The sequence below is a fragment of the Priapulus caudatus genome, unplaced genomic scaffold (assembly GCF_000485595.1).
Source record: "Priapulus caudatus unplaced genomic scaffold, Priapulus_caudatus-5.0.1 Scaffold412, whole genome shotgun sequence".
NCBI lineage: Eukaryota > Metazoa > Priapulida > Priapulimorpha > Priapulimorphida > Priapulidae > Priapulus > Priapulus caudatus.
Window position 1 is genome coordinate 156,272 of NW_014577473.1, and position 9,863 is coordinate 166,134.

At 44.4% G+C, this 9,863-nt stretch overlaps 1 long non-coding RNA gene across 1 annotated transcript; it reads right to left on the reverse strand.

Moving 5' to 3' along the window:
* Nucleotides 1-7,817: 7,817 nt before the first annotated feature.
* On the reverse strand, nucleotides 7,818-9,274 carry LOC106810142. The gene is made up of 2 exons (XR_001393966.1): nucleotides 9,108-9,274; nucleotides 7,818-8,673 (listed from the first exon to the last, which is right to left on the reverse strand). It is a non-coding gene; the product is annotated as an uncharacterized LOC106810142 (long non-coding RNA).
* Nucleotides 9,275-9,863: the final 589 nt, after the last annotated feature.

Genomic DNA, 9,863 nt, shown 5'->3' on the forward strand with positions numbered 1-9,863 from the left:
ATAGCCGGTTGCGCTTAAGTGAAAACACGACGCTCATATTATGCGTCACTTCTCTATTTCAGCACGATGTTCCCTGTTTCCAGGGTCGCCGGCTCGTAGTTGCTTCGGCGTTGATATCAGCCTCGCAAGCTACTGATGTCCGGAGACCCACAATGGGAGTAGTTTTTATCCCGAGAGGTCACATCTCGGTCACACAAAGTACCTGGGGCATAGGATTTACCCTCAATTTCACTTCAATTCAGACTTACCTGGACTCGTTGCACAAAGATGTGCGCAGGATGTATAAATTACAACCAGCGGCCGCCCCACACTCCCCATCCTCCTCCCCTGACGATCAATACTTCGCGGCCTTAAACCGTGACGTCAGATCCCTCGTGCAGGGCCATATGGCATGGTTTCGCCAACGTTTGCGATCACTTAATCTCCACTTAACAGACTTGCACTCGCTACATCATTCAAGAAAGAAGCGAGCTATCGCTAGTGCTATTGATAAAATTGCAAAATGTTTATTTGGCACAGCGACTGACGAGGACATTGAGCAACTGCAATGGCAATTATCCGCATTAGGTACGACACAGGAACGAATTTTATCCGTAATCGACGAATCTTTAACCGTCTTAAATTATACTCGCATTCAAACCGAAATGAACACAGAGGCATTGTCGCATGTAATTACCCATGCCCGGGACGTAACCTCCTCCGTTCGCATACTAATGTCTAAAGTCACAGCCTTCCAGGCATCTGTGGCACGAGAATTCATTGCGATTACACACCTCCAGTTATCCCTTTCAAGTTTGATGGTAGCGTTCAATAACGTTCAAATCACACTTGACACTACGATACACGCCATTTCCGTTTTGCTGACGGGCCGCTTGCCCTCTACGCTGTTACCCCCTCCCCCCCACCAGTTACGTGAAGTCTTACTTACTATCGAAAGCTCGCTGCCCCCTACGTTATCTATCCCACACAGCCCCCATGCAGACTTGTTTTATTATTATAACCTTATACAGGCTATAGTGGTCCCCGTGGACATTGGACTACACGTAATCGCATTCTTACCTTTAACATATAACGAGATGACGTTTCAGATGTACCAAATTTTGACACCACCAGTGTTTCTTGGTAATTCCACTGCAGCGGCATACTTCCAAATTTCTCAAAGTTTTATTGGAGTTTCACTCGACCATACCAATTACGTGCAACCCGACGAATCCGCCGTACGTTCATGCTTACGCAACCATCAAGAGGTCTGTGATGTCAGATCTCCCATTTACCCAATCTCGACATCGATTACGTGCCCTGTCACGCTATTTCTAAATGATGCCGCTCTTATCTCCACATTATGTACGAGGCGTGTTACGTTTTACGCACGGCCGACGCCGCGCGCCACCTACCTCGTTGACGGTAGCTGGCTAATATCTACACCCCACCCATTACGGTTAGCCATCTCGTGCCAGTCACACCCTACGGTACAAGTAACAACTAAAGAGTTCCTCGTTCAACAACAACAGACAGTTACACTACACTCTGGCTGTAAAGCCGAGTCCAAGCATTTTACCCTGCCATCATATTTCCATCACGAAACCGCTGTCGATGTGCAAATCCAAATACCCCCACTCGACCGCCTGTTTCCCCGCACTGTCCCTACAATATGGTCGGACATGTACGACGCGAAACGCCTGGTGACTGCTGACTCGGAAGACCTAATCCCAGAAAGAAGTTGTACCTCCTAGTTCCTATGCGCACGCTGACGTTGACGTCGCATACGCTGACTTATTCACTGCTGTCAAGAACAGCAAACGCCTGTCATCAACTGCCTCGTCATATACAGGGATGGGCAGCTCAGATATCAAGGCTGCCACGCATCATTCCATAATTTATGTCGGCCTCACATCCCTGCTACTCCCCGTTGTAGTCGCCGTCATATACTGCTATTGTTGTCGGTGCCGCCGCCCACACACCCCTGAACCCCAACCCCAACCGAGTCCCGACGATCGCTCGCCCCCTCTCGCATACGTACATGAATCGAAAGTGTGCCTCCCTCCCCTGCCACAAAAAGACCCCGCTCGCTATCTTCTGGTATGCCACTGACAATCCTCGAACCTCAGCGGCGAATGGGTTTCTTCACCCCTGAAACACCCACCCTCCAGCCCCACATCGATAGTTACCCAGGTTCATCCTCTTTTGCCAACACCCCACTACCCACCTTGATACTGGTACGATCCCCTCCCAATGTCAATATATCGCCGCAGTGTCCAACACGCCCACCACATCACCACCCCCAATGGCTATGGCTATGGCCTCTTCACTCACTCCCATACTACACCAGCATACTTCGCTGCGATCCAGCTCTGCTCACCGTTCGATGCCAACACCCGTTCTTTGCCCAATCATCGCACCCCGCGATGTGTAGCCGCCCTTCAGGCGCCAAACTTCGGTAATTTGGTTAGCGATAAGCATTGCCATTTCAGTATGCACCCTACTACTCTATAAGTAGCCCATTATCTAATCAATACCGGCATAAGGATAGTTTTACGCCTCCGATAACACATAGATAATCTGCCGCTAGCACAAGTAGTAATCGATATCAGAGATAATATTATTACTTCTCTGGTAGCGCACTCGGTCATACGTGCTTCATTTAATAGCAGGTATTTGTTGTGAGCCATTTAAGGCGGTTTATTGATTTATATTTATTTCGCAGATTATACGCGACCGTGCTCTACAATTTGTCTCATGCCGCTATGGCACTTACCGGGCAGTCACTATTATATACTGTCCCGGCTATAACCCTGTGCCACGTATTACGTCCACCACTTGACATTGTCAGGACCACGCAAACAACAGCGAAGACGGGCGACAATCCGATGAACTGCAGGCACCGGCGCCGTTGTCTCCACTGCTGATGGACGCCGCCTGCGCTTGCGCCATCTGCGCCAGCGCCGCCTCCGCCTGCGCCTGCGCCACCTGCACCGGCGCCGCCTGTGCCTGCGACGTCTGTGTTGCGGGCGGGGAGAACATATGCTCCCCGCCTCGCCGGAAACCCGGTTTATCGGCACGGCAATGTCGCGCCGCTCGTACCCGGAGCCAGACTCCACCGACGACTCTTGGGAGGACAACTCCTGGAGTAGCGATAGGCCATCACCATTCCTGGAGGCAGAGTACATCGGCTCCTTTGTCGGGTCGAGCAGCGCCGACGACCCAATGACGTACGAATTTTATGTCGGCAAAGGGGACGACCCCGAACACACCACCTTCAACCAGGAGCACATACGCCAGATGGCACACACACTGACAGTGGCGGCTATCATGGCCACCATATCAGAACTGCCACCCTCCCCCAACGGAGATGAGGAAGAAGGCAACTGCTGAAACCATATATATGGTACCAGTAGTAATGTACGGTGTGGGCTCGAACCCCACACCAGCAGTCGAATTATTGTATACTAATTACTAGATGTTGTTTTATTGTGTGTAAAAAAAACCATGATGCGTAAGGCCAACCGGGAGGCTGGCAATCGATGTCCACAAAAGCGAACATCGGTTTAGTGGGGGGGGGAGAAATGTAGCAGAGTAAAATCAATACCTATGTATATCTGTATGTGTATCTGTGTATATCCACACTATAGCTGTGTATAACGATATCCCACCGGTGCTACGATTGCAAGAAGTCGCGCAAATGCGCCGTGGGAGTGCTATGTCGACATTATGGTTCTATTGAGTCGGCATTCTGACACAGTGGAGGCCATCGCGTTGGCGTGTATGTGCCGTGACTCCCAACGAGGATCGTGCGAGATGGCCGTCGGAAAGTGATTCGTCGGCACCTTTGACTTGAGCGGATTGACGGAGGGACTCTGTAATGGAATTAACAAGAGTACCCATGTCTCGCAGCGACGTAATCGAATTAACTAGAATGTCCGTGTTTCTCTGTAATGGAATTAACAAGAGTACCCGTGTCTCGCAGCGATGTGATCGAATTAACTAGAATGTCCGTGTTTCTCTGTAATTGGATTAACTAGAATGTCCGTGTTTCTCTGTAATGGAATTAACAAGAGTACCCGTGTCTCGCAGCAATGTAATCGAATTAACTAGAATGTCCGTGTTTCTCTGTAATTGGATTAACTAGAATGTCCGTGTTTCTCTGTAATTGGATTAACTAGAGTATCCGTGCTTCTCTGTAATGAAATTAACCTTGAAATAGAATGGTATGCGCCGCCGATTTTTTCCTCGCCAGATGGCGTGGGTATAATATCGGGCATTCCCTGTGAGCTTTCATTCTGCTGCTACGCAGAATTTATACAACGAGGTAAACATTAGGTCTTGCGTTTTTACTTTCTGCATTAACACAAACATTGCACAATATCCCAAATTAGCACAATCATATTTATAAATATTTCTATAAACAGAAAGGCACCTGCATGTGAATTGAAGTACGATGTCATTGAAAAGAAATATAGAGGAAAAACCTAGAAGTTCCGAGTCAGCCGTTGTCTTTGTATTACTATTAGACGGGTCCGCGCTCGACAGTTCCACGCGACGTCAGTGTATTGCGAGTGGAACTGTCGAGCGCGGACCAGTCTATCTGCTCGCTGCCTGCGGCAACTGTACGCGGGCTATAGCTAGCCTCTATTACTAGTACTAATACTACTCTCTAGTACTAGTATACTACTACTACGCTCTAGTACTAGTACTACTACTACGCTCTAGTACTAGTATACTATTACTACTCTCTAGTACTAGTACTACTACTACTACTCTCTAGTTAATTTAAGTAATGTGCACAGTGTGCATAGAAGACAATGTCTACAATGCATATATTATATATATATATAGTATTTTAATTAATAATATTTCAATTCAGGGGAGAGACAAAGACTATTTGTTAGACTTTTGATAGACTATTTGTTAGACTGACAAAGACTACAGAAAAAGAAGCTGGACGTTTTAATAAACGAGACAGCATTATGGCAGATCGAGGAATTATGGTGCAAGACCTGTTTACCATGCACAGTATATTTGTACACACACCAACCATGCTAAAGGGAAAGTCACAGCTGTAATGATGGGTTGCAGATGTCACAAATAGTAGTTGAGTGTTTGGAAATGGAGTGACTGCGGTTGCATAATGTGTTGGTCGGCGGTAGCGTGTTTGATGGTGTAGTATGGATGATGGAGATGCGAAACGGTTGAGAGGGACTTGTTGTACATATGGGCAGCACATGCCGGTTGTCCGGACGCGCGCGACGTCTTTTGTTATCTAGAAATGTATAAAGGGGAAGGTTCTTGGTGGTGGGGGATCGGACGTGAGTGCGTGAGGCACGCGTCTGCGTGCCTCTGTGCGAGCGTATGTGGTTTGAGAAACAATATACTATTTTGCTGAACACTACTGCTTGGAGTTTGGAGTTTCATTATTCATCGCTACAACAGATCTACATCGAACCGGGTAACGTCATCTTCGTCGTTACATTTTGGTGCCAGTGACAGTTAAAAACCTGGGTATTCCTTTGCGGACGCAACGGAAGGTACTCCACTATGTCGATCGATCTACGGGCCATATACTACGCAAGGAAGATGTAGAGGAAGGATGACGGAGAGCGAGAGAGGGACGGAAGGAGCGAGTTCTGGTGATGAGATGGCGGAGCCATGGCAGACTGCGCTAGCCGCCGACGACGATCGACGAGGCGACGAGGATCGGCTGGGGATCGTGGAGAAGGAGAACTGTTGCTGACGCCGCGTCGTCAAGGCTTATCAACGAAACAGAGGAAGAATGACGAAGAACGACGAAAAGAATAGATTCCGGAACAAGAAACGCAAGAGATGAACGGGACGGAAATATTTAAAATGGGTGAGTGAAACAAACTGTGTCGGCATAATTTATAGTCGTAAGTAAAGTTAAAACGATATAGTTTCAAACCGCAGCGTATAATATACAAGGTGAAAAGTGAAATACTCAAGCACTTTGGCCTGTAATCACATGCACCATGGTGTCTTATCCCTTATTAAAAAGGTGCATATTAAGTTATTGAGATGCTTATAGGCTACTTGCGGAGCGGAACAATATGTCTAATAATGAAGGCCGATATACAGTTGTTTCACACGCTTAATTAACTGACATTATATATATGTATGTATGTATGTATGTATGTATGTATGTATGTATGTATGTATGTATGTATGTATGTATGTATGTATGATATGTATGTATGGTTTATGGTTGTTTTATGAACGCGGTATTTTCTTCATGATTATATGCTTCTAACCGTTTGTTTTTTTGTGTGGAAAATCGTTGTTGTGAAAAACTTGTTTAGAAAATTTGTGATCGTTTCTTGAATTTGTGCTAACCAGTGACGGTACGTTTCACCTATATTGTTAGACCGCTGGACACATTCTTCAATCAGGGTTTGATATAGGCCTAAAACATTTCATCGACAATATGAAACACTTTTGCGTATTTTTGTTGGTTGTACGATGTGTACGATGTGTGGAAGTGACAAGGTTGTCAGGTCCACGTCGGTGCTGTGTATTAAGGCCCTGTGTGCCTGGGAAATGTGTGCCCTGGGATTATGAGGATATTTTGCCATAATCAGGCTTCTGATATAAGGAAGGAAGGACATGGCTTGAAACGTGGTTTCGGTAATGCGTGTTGGTACACGCATTCGCCACGTACGTTACAGCCATAAAAATACGCAAGAGTGATAGTAATTACAGCGCTATCAAAATGTTTACTGCCAAATGTGTTGAGTTTCTGATTTTTATTGTGGTAGACTTTTATCGTTACTTGTTTTCTACGCTTCATATGTGATCTCTTATTGTATTTTGATTGTTGTTATGTGTATCTGTGTATCGATGTTGTATTATAGTGGTTATATGGATTTTTGTTCAAACTGTATTTTTGTATTGAGTATATTAATTGGTGTTCGGTGAAAGAGATATTATATTAGTATAGTAAGAGTACGAGCAATTTTGGGTAATGTTGGATTGTCTAATAGCCAGGATGAGAGACATGTGTCTGCGTGTGTGTCTGCGCGCGCGCGCGCGTGCGTGTGTGTGTGTGTGTGTGTGCGTGTGTGTACGTAGGGTGGATTAAAATTAGGGTGTATTTTAGATTAGCGAGGACGCTAAAGTCAATGGCTTATAGAAGCCATCGTCTTGGAAGAAAGGAAGGTAATGTAATGATGGGTTGCAGATGTCACAAATAGTAGTTGAGTGTTTGGAAATGGAGTGACTGCGGTTGCATAATGTGTTGGTCGGCGGTAGCGTGTTTGATGGTGTAGTATGGATGATGGAGATGCGAAACGGTTGAGAGGGACTTGTTGTACATATGGGCAGCACATGCCGGTTGTCCGGACGCGCGCGACGTCTTTTGTTATCTAGAAATGTATAAAGGGGAAGGTTCTTGGTGGTGGGGGATCGGACGTGAGTGCGTGAGGCACGCGTCTGCGTGCCTCTGTGCGAGCGTATGTGGTTTGAGGAACAATATACTATTTTGCTGAACACTACTGCTTGGAGTTTGGAGTTTCATTATTCATCGCTACAACAGATCTACATCGAACCGGGTAACGTCATTTCATACACAGCTCGAGCCAGAGAAGATTGTGAGGGATCGGCGAATTGCATCTAAAAGGATACACATCGAAAGAGTGATTGGACTGAGCAAAAGATTTAAAATTCTTGCTTCACCACTGGCACCTAGCAAAGTGAACTCGGGCTCACTCATCATATACGTCTGTTTTATGTCAAGTAATTTCAGGCCATCTATTGTCAGTGCTATGGCTTGAGCTACCAAGCATGTGAACTGTGTACTGGGTCCGTTTCTCGAAATTACCCTAGAGACACCATCCTTATGATAATAACGCTTCTTAATTTTTGCCTATACGTAATTTGTAATTGTAAATAGAAAAAAAGTATCTCTCGTTTTGGAATGCATTACTTGTATTTTACAGGATATTACTGTGCATGAAAAGTTACAAACTGACATTACAATAAAATAGCACATAGTTGTCTTCCTTAATTATTTGCATTAATGGCTACAATCACAATGTGGATGCCACATGCTTCCGGTAGTAAACTTCATAGAATGCCTGTAGCTTTGGCACCATGCTATGCCTCCACAAATTTACATCAACATCAATTTCCTCAATAAACATGTCTTCAAAGGTATACACAACAAATAAGCATTTTGATCTTCTAGAAATATTTAACTGTCCCTGAATTTGTAAATAGTATTTGTGATTTCTCTTTAAGGATATATTGCCAGTGTTGTTGTACTCCAAAAATGGAAACGATTTACCTAGAGCAATCTTAGAATGCCTTCCCCAGTATGGACACTTAACCTGGTTTTCCTATCTAACACCCCATCTGGTGTGGCTGCCAAAAATGGGTGTTCGTGAGAAATAAAAAGTCCAACTTTCTCTACTTTAAGATTATGATCGTTCTCTAATTTCCTTAGGGCAGCAGATTCATACTGCTGTCCATAAATAATAGCTCGTGTGTGTAGCTTTCCTGGAGACAGGATCGAAGAGCAAAGCTTCCGCCTATTTCGACGCTCGGTTGCATGGCAAACATCCCAAAATGCGAAGCAGTGATCCGCCAGCTGCGATGCTCGTACCAGTCTTTCGATTGGTTCTGCTTCCTGGTGGTACACTCAATTGCCTGTATTCGTGCGTTGGATACCTGTTGTAACGATAACCTAGCTTCACTTAAAATGTCCGATTATCTTTGTTAAATATAAGGTACATAAATTTACATACCCTACCCTAGGAAACGGGCTGGCTTGCCACACCTGTTAAAGATTCTACATTGTAACAATTGAGACTTTTATAATTTTAGAGAGAAATTTTATTCAGAGGATTTTTAAATCAATTATATCATCCAGTGACACAATGTAAAAATAAGAAAAGTTGAAGGAAATTATAATTTAGGAAGTAAATTAAATTAGAAAGCATATTATATAAGACTACTGTTCACTAGTATACATCTTTTTAAGTTTACTACCTTGTAAACATCACAACCAATTTATGAAAAACTAAATAATAAATATAGATGTACTCAGACCCATAGATATCTATATCATTCGAAATATCGGTGAAATGGCAGGAAAAGTATACCTGGAGTGATTGATCCACCCAATATTCTGTAAATGGTCGCACAAGGTAATCATGGTCCAGGACCGCTGCTTGCAGAGACACCTTCGGATATAGGGAACGCATCGTCATGTCAAGTGATGACTCAGCACGGTAATTGATGACGGCATTCCTGACATAGACATTGTAGCCTGACATGTGTTGAAGCCGGGGTTCGTCTTGAATACAAGACACCTTTGATGGAATGTCATCTGCTTTGACAGGAGATCCTGGAATACCAATAATATTTTTTTCAGGAATGAGGCTGGCTTGTTACAAAATCAGGGTGTATGCATATGTTGGCAATTGTACACACCAGTATGTGACTTCCTGGGCTTATGGAAATTAAGTCTGTATGCCTTCTGTGCAGCTCCTCTCCACGTCTAGCTGGCAAGTCTCCACAAACTTCTGAATAGTTTTTAAGGTTCCCTAGCACAATTCATGTCATACAACAGTTCTACATATTCTTGCCTTTCTTATTATCCCTTAAATACCGTGTTTAATAAGTCATTTTAAATAAAGAACGACTTCGAACGTGTACACTACATTGCATGACTACATAGTGGGCCTACACTACATCGTACATGGAGGTGAACTTGTTTTGATCGTGTTTAATCATGCAAATATCGCATAACAGTTAACAAAAACGTGCAGAATACCTTTTCACTAACTCTTCCTTCCTTCCTGACGTACTAGCACCCCGTCTAGCAAGCTCTGTCATTAGCTGTTGTACCGTGAAAT